Genomic DNA, 11,883 nt, shown 5'->3' with positions numbered 1-11,883 from the left:
TTCTTAGATATCAATTCACTAAGGTATATTAAAGTGGATATAATATAAGTGACGATGCTAGTGACTCAAAATTAAATATGAGGAGTCCATCATACTTGTGATGCTATATACTAATGCAGTGAGTGAATTATGGAGAGGAGTTAATATTTGTGTCCGTAATGTGACAGTAAGTGTTGTATTAGTGCATAATACATTAGTGCGTAATTAACTAGAGGGTATTTTAACCATATTGTCTACTGTGTGGGATGGACATACTCAGTGTGTCAACATTGCGTAGATTATTTTTTTAAAGCCAGCCGATATGTACAGTACCCAATCTTCGCAGATGGTTCCCCATTTGGTACTGGTTGGGCCCTACACTGCTTAGCTTCCAAGATCGGGCGAGATTGGGCGTCCGCCAGTGTGGTATGACTGTATCTTTTGGTATGGCGACTCAATAAACACAATACAATACTTGTTTATTCAGGATGTTGACATATAATTAGTAAGTGCTGTTGTGACATATTATAAACTATTATAAAGTGCCAAGTGCATGTAAGGTGAAGGATAAAAAAATAAAAACCAGAATAATTCGCCAGAAGAATCTCTTTTCACAGGAACGGTGCGATCTCGTAGCCTTCATTAAAACCCATGGGATGGGTGGTTTTCAATTGGAAAATCCAATACATTTCCCTCTGGGATAGTTTTTTGGCTAGGTCGCCGCCTCTTTCGTTGCTTGTGACATGTTCTATCGCCTTGAAGGAGAGTTCTTCTGGATTGGAATTATGATGAAGTTTGAAGTGTCTGTAAATTAGATGTGTCTCCAATTTATTTTTAATGCTGCGTATATGCTCCTGTATTCTGATCTTCAGTATCCTTTTTGTTTTTCCCACATATTTTTTGTGGCAGGTGCATTCTAGCAGGTATATAACTGATGTGCTATTGCAATTCATAAATTCCTTAATCTTGAACTCCTGGGTGTTGTCCATGTTGCTGAAGGTCCTTCTGTTAGGATTCAGAAATTTGCAGATGTTGCAATGTCCACACTTATATGCTCCAATGCATTTTGGAAGGGAACAGTGGTTGGTATCTGGGGGTAGTTCTTTTAACATGCTCGGTGCAAGAATGTCTTTCAAGTTTTTTGATTTACGAAATATGAGCTCTGGTTGCGGAGGGAGAATATTCTTAAGGATCGGGTCCATTAATAAGATGTCCCAATGGGATTTCAATGAAGTTCTAATGTCTTGTTCATGAGTGCTATAAGTGGTTATAAAGGAGACCGAATTTTGTTTCTCGTTATTCTTTTCTTTCTGTTTGTATGACAGTAGGCTGTCCCTCTCGAGCAGTCTGGTTTTGGTGATTGCCTCGTCTAGTATTGTAGGTGGATATTTCTTTTCTTCAAATCTTTTCCTGTATGTTGCTAGCTGTTGTTCGCAGTCTTCATTCTTGTTGCAGTTCCTACGGATCCTGTGAAACTGCGAGTAGGGGATATTATTCTTCCATTTCTTCGAGTGACTACTTTTGTAATGGAGGTAGCTATTCATGTCAACCTCTTTAATGAAGTTCTTCGTGATAACCATCCCTTCTTCGCTTCTTAAAACCAGGTCCAGAAATTCAATGGAATCTTTACTTACATTGCAGGTAAAAGACAGGTTAAAATCGTTGCTCTGTAAAATCTTAAAAAAATTCATAAAAGACTCGGCAGTTCCGTCCCAGATGATGATTATGTCGTCAATGTATCTTTTGTACATTACGACTGACTCCTTGAAAGATTGTGCTGTATACATATATTTCTCTTCCCATTGTCCCATAAATAAATTAGCAAAGCTAGGTGCGAAAATAGTCCCCATCGCTGTGCCACACTTTTGAAGATAAAATTTGTCTAAAAATTTAAAATAATTCCGGCTTAAAATGAAGAGAATTAGTTCACAAATAAAATTCCTGTGTGCTTCTGTAATGGAGTTGTCTTTGTTCAGGTACTCTCGACTTGTTTCTATGCCTTTTGAGTGTTCTATACTGGTATACAATGACTGGACATCGATGGTGACCCATAGATAAGAGTCTTTCCATGTAATGTTCTTAATTTCGTTTAGTACCATAGTAGTGTCCAGGAGAAATGATTGTAGTTTTTTGACGTGTGGATTCAAAAAGACATCAACATATTTAGAAAGATTAGAGGTAAGAGAGTCTATACCTGCAACGATAGGTCTCCCAGGTGGATCAATCATGCTTTTGTGAACTTTTGGTAGAAAATAAAATATGGGGGTTATGGGGTTGGATTGCATTAAAAAGGAAAATTCCTCCTTTGTAATGATATCACTCCTCAGACCCCGTAAGAGAAGTGATCTAAGTTCCTCAATAAAAGTATCCTTCGGATCTTCTGATAGGATTGTATAGGAGTGATTATCTCCTAGAAGTCGGTGTGCTTCGTGGACATATTTGTCTCGGTCCATTATGACCAACCCCCCCCCTTTGTCAGCCGGTTTTATGACAATGTGTCTATTCTTTTGGAGATTTTTCATTGCTTCTATCTCTCTATTATGGAGATTTTTCTTCGTGATCGGTCTGGGTTCTGCTTCGCATAGGTCTTTTTTCACAAGGTCGTAAAATATACTTATATTACTCCCTTTGGACTCCACTGGATAGTACTTACTCTTGGGTTTGAGTCCTGATTTTGAGCTTGCTTCGTAGTTAGCGATGATGGCGTTTTCTTTTTTTAGGAAGTGCCTTTTCAATGTCAGTTTTCGCACAAATTTGTTCAAGTCTATAAATGTTTCAAATTTATTAAGTCCTTCTGTAGGTGCAAAGGATAATCCTTTACTGAGTAGAGATTGTTCTGAATCTGTCAGTTCATGTGTTGATAAATTGAAGATTCCTTTTTCCTTAATGTTACTGTTCACAAGTTTCTTCTCTTGAATTCTTTCCCTCCTGCCGCCCCGTTTTCCTCTATGTCTGTGAATCTTCTTTTGAGTGGGGAGGCATGTTTGACGTCCTCGTGTATTGAGCTCTTTACCGGACCTTTGGGCCTTGCTCCTTGTCTCACATCTAAAAAATCCTGTTCATCACTTGATCTTAGGCGATTCAGTGCAGTGAATCTATTCGATGTTCTAGTGTAGGGTGTTCTGGGTGAATCATTTCTCCGTGGTGGTCTTGTTCTTTGTGGTGCTGCTTTCCACTGGTATCTTTGGTCTGTTTTTGGTTGTTTGTCATGTGTGCTAAATCTGCTCCAATTCTTAATAGTTCCTTGTTCATAGTCCCTTTTATCTCTGAGAAATTTCTTCTCCTTCCCTCTTATGACATCCTCCTCTATGCGTTCAAGTTTCTTAGTTAGAACGTTATCATTAATCCGAAAATCTTCAGTATCCTTGTGGAGTTCTAGTTCAGCTTCTTTTTCTTTTATGTCTTTTTCTAGAGCGGTCACATTCTTTCTCCTTTCACTTATCAAGAGTTTCATTAGATTTAAGGAGCATGTATGTAGAATGGAATCCCACTTTTTAGTAAATTCAGGATCTGTATTTCCAAGAGTGGGTTGTTTCTGGATTCTCAATCCTCTCGGTATTCTATCAACTTCAATGTAGTGCTCCAGTCCTTTTATGTCCCACCAATTTTTTATTTCTTTGGCTAGTAAACGTTCCATTCCCCAAAATAGGTCATCTAAATTACCAGATGGGGGTATAGCAATAGTCTGGGCTTCTTCATTAAATATTTTCTGGCACCATTCGTTGCGTTTAGTGGTGCGTTCATTCACTCTGAACATTTTGTGTATATAAAAAACTCTACACACACTCACCAGGCTGCCTTACAAAATATATCAAGATAGGATGAGAATAGTGGTAGTATGGCGCCACAGGTTTGTGTAAGCAGGTTATATATAGGGTTATACAAATATACCCCACCGTAGACACTCCTTTGTAGGTATAAGGTGTCAGCTAGCCTCCAAAAAGATTAGACAGGGATAAACTGTCTACAATTTAAAGGTAAAAAATAGGGGGATGGAGTGCCAGCGACCAACGGTGTCTAATGGTTTTTAAATATGGTATGAAGAAGTGGCTGGATACATTCGGATAAAATTATAAAATTCAATTTAATTTATAAAAAATTCAATTTAATTTATAAAAAAGATAGGTGGGATACACTAGAACATCGAATAGATTCACTGCACTGAATCGCCTAAGATCAAGTGATGAACAGGATTTTTTAGATGTGAGACAAGGAGCAAGGCCCAAAGGTCCGGTAAAGAGCTCAATACACGAGGACGTCAAACATGCCTCCCCACTCAAAAGAAGATTCACAGACATAGAGGAAAACGGGGCGGCAGGAGGGAAAGAATTCAAGAGAAGAAACTTGTGAACAGTAACATTAAGGAAAAAGGAATCTTCAATTTATCAACACATGAACTGACAGATTCAGAACAATCTCTACTCAGTAAAGGATTATCCTTTGCACCTACAGAAGGACTTAATAAATTTGAAACATTTATAGACTTGAACAAATTTGTGCGAAAACTGACATTGAAAAGGCACTTCCTAAAAAAAGAAAACGCCATCATCGCTAACTACGAAGCAAGCTCAAAATCAGGACTCAAACCCAAGAGTAAGTACTATCCAGTGGAGTCCAAAGGGAGTAATATAAGTATATTTTACGACCTTGTGAAAAAAGACCTATGCGAAGCAGAACCCAGACCGATCACGAAGAAAAATCTCCATAATAGAGAGATAGAAGCAATGAAAAATCTCCAAAAGAATAGACACATTGTCATAAAACCGGCTGACAAAGGGGGGGGGGTTGGTCATAATGGACCGAGACAAATATGTCCACGAAGCACACCGACTTCTAGGAGATAATCACTCCTATACAATCCTATCAGAAGATCCGAAGGATACTTTTATTGAGGAACTTAGATCACTTCTCTTACGGGGTCTGAGGAGTGATATCATTACAAAGGAGGAATTTTCCTTTTTAATGCAATCCAACCCCATAACCCCCATATTTTATTTTCTACCAAAAGTTCACAAAAGCATGATTGATCCACCTGGGAGACCTATCGTTGCAGGTATAGACTCTCTTACCTCTAATCTTTCTAAATATGTTGATGTCTTTTTGAATCCACACGTCAAAAAACTACAATCATTTCTCCTGGACACTACTATGGTACTAAACGAAATTAAGAACATTACATGGAAAGACTCTTATCTATGGGTCACCATCGATGTCCAGTCATTGTATACCAGTATAGAACACTCAAAAGGCATAGAAACAAGTCGAGAGTACCTGAACAAAGACAACTCCATTACAGAAGCACACAGGAATTTTATTTGTGAACTAATTCTCTTCATTTTAAGCCGGAATTATTTTAAATTTTTAGACAAATTTTATCTTCAAAAGTGTGGCACAGCAATGGGGACTATTTTCGCACCTAGCTTTGCTAATTTATTTATGGGACAATGGGAAGAGAAATATATGTATACAGCACAATCTTTCAAGGAGTCAGTCGTAATGTACAAAAGATACATTGACGACATAATCATCATCTGGGACGGAACTGCCGAGTCTTTTATGAATTTTTTTAAGATTTTACAGAGCAACGATTTTAACCTGTCTTTTACCTGCAATGTAAGTAAAGATTCCATTGAATTTCTGGACCTGGTTTTAAGAAGCGAAGAAGGGATGGTTATCACGAAGAACTTCATTAAAGAGGTTGACATGAATAGCTACCTCCATTACAAAAGTAGTCACTCGAAGAAATGGAAGAATAATATCCCCTACTCGCAGTTTCACAGGATCCGTAGGAACTGCAACAAGAATGAAGACTGCGAACAACAGCTAGCAACATACAGGAAAAGATTTGAAGAAAAGAAATATCCACCTACAATACTAGACGAGGCAATCACCAAAACCAGACTGCTCGAGAGGGACAGCCTACTGTCATACAAACAGAAAGAAAAGAATAACGAGAAACAAAATTCGGTCTCCTTTATAACCACTTATAGCACTCATGAACAAGACATTAGAACTTCATTGAAATCCCATTGGGACATCTTATTAATGGACCCGATCCTTAAGAATATTCTCCCTCCGCAACCAGAGCTCATATTTCGTAAATCAAAAAACTTGAAAGACATTCTTGCACCGAGCATGTTAAAAGAACTACCCCCAGATACCAACCACTGTTCCCTTCCGAAATGCATTGGAGCATATAAGTGTGGACATTGCAACATCTGCAAATTTCTGAATCCTAACAGAAGGACCTTCAGCAACATGGACAACACCCAGGAGTTCAAGATTAAGGAATTTATGAATTGCAATAGCACATCAGTTATATACCTGCTAGAATGCACCTGCCACAAAAAATATGTGGGAAAAACAAAAAGGATACTGAAGATCAGAATACAGGAGCATATACGCAGCATTAAAAATAAATTGGAGACACATCTAATTTACAGACACTTCAAACTTCATCATAATTCCAATCCAGAAGAACTCTCCTTCAAGGCGATAGAACATGTCACAAGCAACGAAAGAGGCGGCGACCTAGCCAAAAAACTATCCCAGAGGGAAATGTATTGGATTTTCCAATTGAAAACCACCCATCCCATGGGTTTTAATGAAGGCTACGAGATCGCACCGTTCCTGTGAAAAGAGATTCTTCTGGCGAATTATTCTGGTTTTTATTTTTTTATCCTTCACCTTACATGCACTTGGCACTTTATAATAGTTTATAATATGTCACAACAGCACTTACTAATTATATGTCAACATCCTGAATAAACAAGTATTGTATTGTGTTTATTGAGTCGCCATACCAAAAGATACAGTCATACCACACTGGCGGACGCCCAATCTCGCCCGATCTTGGAAGCTAAGCAGTGTAGGGCCCAACCAGTACCAAATGGGGAACCATCTGCGAAGATTGGGTACTGTACATATCGGCTGGCTTTAAAAAAATAATCTACGCAATGTTGACACACTGAGTATGTCCATCCCACACAGTAGACAATATGGTTAAAATACCCTCTAGTTAATTACGCACTAATGTATTATGCACTAATACAACACTTACTGTCACATTACGGACACAAATATTAACTCCTCTCCATAATTCACTCACTGCATTAGTATATAGCATCACAAGTATGATGGACTCCTCATATTTAATTTTGAGTCACTAGCATCGTCACTTATATTATATCCACTTTAATATACCTTAGTGAATTGATATCTAAGAAATTATTTATATCTACGTTTTTTATTCCAAAGAACCTGGTATTCCACCACCCATGTCTCCTTATTTATTATTCATACGATGGTTTTCTGGGCCAATAATTATCGGCATCAATAATACAAAGATTAATTAACATCTAAAATCTCTCCTTTTTCTCAAACACACCAGTATTATGCAAAGCCTATATTGCTTGCTTAGAAGTGAAAACACAGGCACTAATTCTTTGTTTATATCTTTTTAATATGTATGGTTCCCTTGGAGACTGCGGTTACTCCTATACAGAAAATATGTCTGCAGCCATAATGAACTCCATGAAAATGGCCGCCGCTATGAATGACAACCTCTTCCTCCAATAGAGTGAAGTGAGCAGCCGAGTGTAACCTGCGTGGGAAGTGGGGCACTTCATACTAGAAGTAAAGGACGGAAGTGGGGAAGATTCATAGCGCTCGTGACAGCTACCGATAACGGAAGTTCGGCCTGACGCGCATGCGCACACCGCCGGAGTGGACACCGGAAACGGGGCGGAAATGACGCAGGACGCGTCTCGGACACTTTTAGACCTTAAAACAGAATTCCAGCACTCGTTTTTTATAGAAAATTGTACCACAGGACATTATTTCTCTCCCCCTTAATATACTCATGTTTATATAGGGAATTGTATAGCACTCTGCCTATTAGATTTTTAACAGGAAGTGATGTCATAATTACCTGCGAACACATGACACCAGCTATAAATATCATCCTTGTTCATTTGCACCCTACCCCTTGATGAAGTCAGATGGACGAAACGCGTTGGGTGTACCTCTAAACTGACCCTCCATTTCAAAAAGATAAGCATTGTTTTTATCTTTTTAGAATTTTGATGCATTTTTTCTCTTTTAACTAAAAATTTTTTTTTTTAATTCTTGTATGCTTTATATCCGTTTTATGTTTTTTAAAATACCCTTGTTGTATTCTTTAATATCTCCTTATACTTGTAAACCTTTTTTTATCCCACCTATCTTTTTTATAAATTAAATTGAATTTTTTATAAATTAAATTGAATTTTATAATTTTATCCGAATGTATCCAGCCACTTCTTCATACCATATTTAAAAACCATTAGACACCGTTGGTCGCTGGCACTCCATCCCCCTATTTTTTACCTTTAAATTGTAGACAGTTTATCCCTGTCTAATCTTTTTGGAGGCTAGCTGACACCTTATACCTACAAAGGAGTGTCTACGGTGGGGTATATTTGTATAACCCTATATATAACCTGCTTACACAAACCTGTGGCGCCATACTACCACTATTCTCATCCTATCTTGATATATTTTGTAAGGCAGCCTGGTGAGTGTGTGTAGAGTTTTTTATATACACAAAATGTTCAGAGTGAATGAACGCACCACTAAACGCAACGAATGGTGCCAGAAAATATTTAATGAAGAAGCACAGACTATTGCTATACCCCCATCTGGTAATTTAGATGACCTATTTTGGGGAATGGAACGTTTACTAGCCAAAGAAATAAAAAATTGGTGGGACATAAAAGGACTGGAGCACTACATTGAAGTTGATAGAATACCGAGAGGATTGAGAATCCAGAAACAACCCACTCTTGGAAATACAGATCCTGAATTTACTAAAAAGTGGGATTCCATTCTACATACATGCTCCTTAAATCTAATGAAACTCTTGATAAGTGAAAGGAGAAAGAATGTGACCGCTCTAGAAAAAGACATAAAAGAAAAAGAAGCTGAACTAGAACTCCACAAGGATACTGAAGATTTTCGGATTAATGATAACGTTCTAACTAAGAAACTTGAACGCATAGAGGAGGATGTCATAAGAGGGAAGGAGAAGAAATTTCTCAGAGATAAAAGGGACTATGAACAAGGAACTATTAAGAATTGGAGCAGATTTAGCACACATGACAAACAACCAAAAACAGACCAAAGATACCAGTGGAAAGCAGCACCACAAAGAACAAGACCACCACGGAGAAATGATTCACCCAGAACACCCTACACTAGAACATCGAATAGATTCACTGCACTGAATCGCCTAAGATCAAGTGATGAACAGGATTTTTTAGATGTGAGACAAGGAGCAAGGCCCAAAGGTCCGGTAAAGAGCTCAATACACGTGGACGTCAAACATGCCTCCCCACTCAAAAGAAGATTCACAGACATAGAGGAAAACGGGGCGGCAGGAGGGAAAGAATTCAAGAGAAGAAACTTGTGAACAGTAACATTAAGGAAAAAGGAATCTTCAATTTATCAACACATGAACTGACAGATTCAGAACAATCTCTACTCAGTAAAGGATTATCCTTTGCACCTACAGAAGGACTTAATAAATTTGAAACATTTATAGACTTGAACAAATTTGTGCGAAAACTGACATTGAAAAGGCACTTCCTAAAAAAAGAAAACGCCATCATCGCTAACTACGAAGCAAGCTCAAAATCAGGACTCAAACCCAAGAGTAAGTACTATCCAGTGGAGTCCAAAGGGAGTAATATAAGTATATTTTACGACCTTGTGAAAAAAGACCTATGCGAAGCAGAACCCAGACCGATCACGAAGAAAAATCTCCATAATAGAGAGATAGAAGCAATGAAAAATCTCCAAAAGAATAGACACATTGTCATAAAACCGGCTGACAAAGGGGGGGGGTTGGTCATAATGGACCGAGACAAATATGTCCACGAAGCACACCGACTTCTAGGAGATAATCACTCCTATACAATCCTATCAGAAGATCCGAAGGATACTTTTATTGAGGAACTTAGATCACTTCTCTTACGGGGTCTGAGGAGTGATATCATTACAAAGGAGGAATTTTCCTTTTTAATGCAATCCAACCCCATAACCCCCATATTTTATTTTCTACCAAAAGTTCACAAAAGCATGATTGATCCACCTGGGAGACCTATCGTTGCAGGTATAGACTCTCTTACCTCTAATCTTTCTAAATATGTTGATGTCTTTTTGAATCCACACGTCAAAAAACTACAATCATTTCTCCTGGACACTACTATGGTACTAAACGAAATTAAGAACATTACATGGAAAGACTCTTATCTATGGGTCACCATCGATGTCCAGTCATTGTATACCAGTATAGAACACTCAAAAGGCATAGAAACAAGTCGAGAGTACCTGAACAAAGACAACTCCATTACAGAAGCACACAGGAATTTTATTTGTGAACTAATTCTCTTCATTTTAAGCCGGAATTATTTTAAATTTTTAGACAAATTTTATCTTCAAAAGTGTGGCACAGCGATGGGGACTATTTTCGCACCTAGCTTTGCTAATTTATTTATGGGACAATGGGAAGAGAAATATATGTATACAGCACAATCTTTCAAGGAGTCAGTCGTAATGTACAAAAGATACATTGACGACATAATCATCATCTGGGACGGAACTGCCGAGTCTTTTATGAATTTTTTTAAGATTTTACAGAGCAACGATTTTAACCTGTCTTTTACCTGCAATGTAAGTAAAGATTCCATTGAATTTCTGGACCTGGTTTTAAGAAGCGAAGAAGGGATGGTTATCACGAAGAACTTCATTAAAGAGGTTGACATGAATAGCTACCTCCATTACAAAAGTAGTCACTCGAAGAAATGGAAGAATAATATCCCCTACTCGCAGTTTCACAGGATCCGTAGGAACTGCAACAAGAATGAAGACTGCGAACAACAGCTAGCAACATACAGGAAAAGATTTGAAGAAAAGAAATATCCACCTACAATACTAGACGAGGCAATCACCAAAACCAGACTGCTCGAGAGGGACAGCCTACTGTCATACAAACAGAAAGAAAAGAATAACGAGAAACAAAATTCGGTCTCCTTTATAACCACTTATAGCACTCATGAACAAGACATTAGAACTTCATTGAAATCCCATTGGGACATCTTATTAATGGACCCGATCCTTAAGAATATTCTCCCTCCGCAACCAGAGCTCATATTTCGTAAATCAAAAAACTTGAAAGACATTCTTGCACCGAGCATGTTAAAAGAACTACCCCCAGATACCAACCACTGTTCCCTTCCGAAATGCATTGGAGCATATAAGTGTGGACATTGCAACATCTGCAAATTTCTGAATCCTAACAGAAGGACCTTCAGCAACATGGACAACACCCAGGAGTTCAAGATTAAGGAATTTATGAATTGCAATAGCACATCAGTTATATACCTGCTAGAATGCACCTGCCACAAAAAATATGTGGGAAAAACAAAAAGGATACTGAAGATCAGAATACAGGAGCATATACGCAGCATTAAAAATAAATTGGAGACACATCTAATTTACAGACACTTCAAACTTCATCATAATTCCAATCCAGAAGAACTCTCCTTCAAGGCGATAGAACATGTCACAAGCAACGAAAGAGGCGGCGACCTAGCCAAAAAACTATCCCAGAGGGAAATGTATTGGATTTTCCAATTGAAAACCACCCATCCCATGGGTTTTAATGAAGGCTACGAGATCGCACCGTTCCTGTGAAAAGAGATTCTTCTGGCGAATTATTCTGGTTTTTATTTTTTTATCCTTCACCTTACATGCACTTGGCACTTTATAATAGTTTATAATATGTCACAACAGCACTTACTAATTATATGTCAACATCCTGAATAAACAAGTATTGTATTGTGTTTATTGAGTCGCCATACCAAA

The 11,883-nt window shown here is 38.0% G+C and overlaps 2 pseudogenes; one reads left to right on the top strand and one right to left on the bottom strand.

Moving 5' to 3' along the window:
- Positions 1-300: 300 nt before the first annotated feature.
- Positions 301-419, bottom strand: LOC134930664 (5S ribosomal RNA; annotated as a pseudogene).
- Positions 420-6,786: 6,367 nt separating this feature from the next.
- On the top strand, positions 6,787-6,905 carry LOC134930663 (5S ribosomal RNA; annotated as a pseudogene).
- Positions 6,906-11,883: the final 4,978 nt, after the last annotated feature.

This window comes from Pseudophryne corroboree, chromosome 5 (assembly GCF_028390025.1).
Source record: "Pseudophryne corroboree isolate aPseCor3 chromosome 5, aPseCor3.hap2, whole genome shotgun sequence".
Lineage (NCBI taxonomy): Eukaryota > Metazoa > Chordata > Amphibia > Anura > Myobatrachidae > Pseudophryne > Pseudophryne corroboree.
The sequence above is the reverse complement of the archived record's forward strand: the minus strand, read 5'-3'. Positions and strand labels throughout refer to the sequence as shown.